Here is a 2071-nt window from a genome sequence, read left to right as displayed (position 1 = left end):
GTTCTGTGTACTTTGTATTTTCTACTATGCATCCTTTTTTTCCAAAATCCATTATTGAATCTTGCATTCTTTCAGGGAGATGGATTTCATTCTTCTTTTTAGTTTTAGCATGTGAAATTTGTAATGGCCACCCAAAACCAGCTGACAGATACCTTAGCAAGGAATTTGTGAAAATCCACTCCATTTTTGATACGAAGAGTCCTGGAAGCAAAGTTGCCCTCAAGTCATTGAATTTTTAGGTACTTAATTTATTTGTATCACTTTCTTAATTTGTTTGTTTTTATCTTACCCTTTTTCTTTGTTTTAGCTATTTTGTTTGAAGTTTATTCGCTTCATGAACAGAGTTAAAATTTTGAGTCGGAGTCTGTCTGGACAGGATGTCAGAGGTAGTCAAGAGTCCTAAAACAATAAGGTTTTGGTGAAGTTAAGAAACATGGAAACAACATCAGTTCCCTTCTGGTGATAGATAATGATGTAGCTGGACTCTCAGCTGGTGTAGGGAATTGGTGATAAAGAGCATCTGGTGTTGACTGTGCCAGGTAATTGTTGCCTTTAACTTGGAATATTATGGTAGCTGTTGACATCATTGTTGCTTCCAGAGTGGATTACCTTGGGATTCTTTTTGTGTGCTTGCCCTTGGAAACCATAGCCAGACCAGAAATGGCACCCTGCATGCTTGGCAACAGAGCTGATAATCAAGTGTTTATCTGCAGAGCACCTTTCTCAGCAGCTGCCTCCTTATTTCCACAGGGACAATTTATGGTTTGGGTTTCAGCTTGTGAAGCTGTAGATGGTGCAGAGCCTGTGCAGCAGGAAGCCTGCTTCTCCCACTCTGGCAGCAGCAGCAGTCTCACTGGCAAAGCTTTCCAGTAGAGTGCTCCTGGTTCTGATGGATCCTAACCAGAATCTACTGACTCCTCATGTCATTCTGCAGTGTCTCTTTCTTTTGGGCAATGGTGGAATTTCTATTGGAGTCAGATACTAATCCTGATTTTTAAAACTCATGAACCCCCCAAGTTATCCCTGGATATAAAGACGCTCTGAAAATCACTTAGACTGTCATACAGTAAAATATTATATCTCAGAACAAAATGGATCTTGAGTCACATTGTGTGAATTTAGTGTTCTGCTTTTCTTGTGTGCCCAGCAGTGTTTATTTTAACCCTGAACAGAATCACTCTGTGATACAGGCAATCTACCTGTTGTAATGCAAAGACAATACAATTTGTTTTCAGTGTGTCTACAATTTTGCAGGTAGCAGTGTGGTTGGAGCGTTTTAGAGGGGCCATCTAATGATGGAGAATTGGTAGTTACCTTCCTTACAAAGTTTCTTACACCTGAGGAACCAGAAGGAATGTGTTAAAGTGGTTTGTCCTGGTGAAATGAAGTGTCTTGGTCACTTGCTAACAGTCTTTTGACCAGGACCTACCTCAGGAATCGTGGCTGTTTTGTTTGAGTGGCTCGCTGGATTAGCTGATCACAATTCAGCCCTCACAATAATTCATAAAGAAACACTGTGAACCAGATCTAGTTACTGAATTTTGTTGCTGCATTTTTTTCCTCCTTTTTTTCCTTTATGGTGTATAAAACTTGGATACTGTCATCCTAGAGCTCGGGATGGTGTCCACACAGTTCTGGAGTGCCTCCAGTCAGGGAGACTCCTCAACCTCTCTGAACAATGTGTTCCAGTGCTGAGTCACCCACACAGTAAAGAAGCTCTGCTCATGTTCAGGTGGAACTTCCTGTGCATCAGTTTCTGCCCATTGCCTCCTGTCCTATTGCTTGGCACCACGGAGCAGAGCCTGGCTCCATCCCCCCGGCACCTCCCTTCAGATGCTCACAGACATTGATGAGGTCCCCTCTCAGGGCCTCTTCTCCAGGCTGAACAGGCCCAGCTCCCTCAGCCTTTCCTCATTAGAGAGATGCTCCAGAGCCTCAATCATCTTTGTTACCCTGCACTGGAGCCACTCCAGGGGCTCCATGTCTCTCTTGTCCTGAGGAGCCAGGACTGGACTCAGCAGTGCAGATGTGCCTCAGCAGGGCTGGGCAGAGGGGCAGGATCAGCTCCCTT

Source organism: Agelaius phoeniceus, chromosome 3, assembly GCF_051311805.1.
Source record: "Agelaius phoeniceus isolate bAgePho1 chromosome 3, bAgePho1.hap1, whole genome shotgun sequence".
Lineage (NCBI taxonomy): Eukaryota > Metazoa > Chordata > Aves > Passeriformes > Icteridae > Agelaius > Agelaius phoeniceus.
This window is presented reverse-complemented; position numbering follows the sequence as displayed.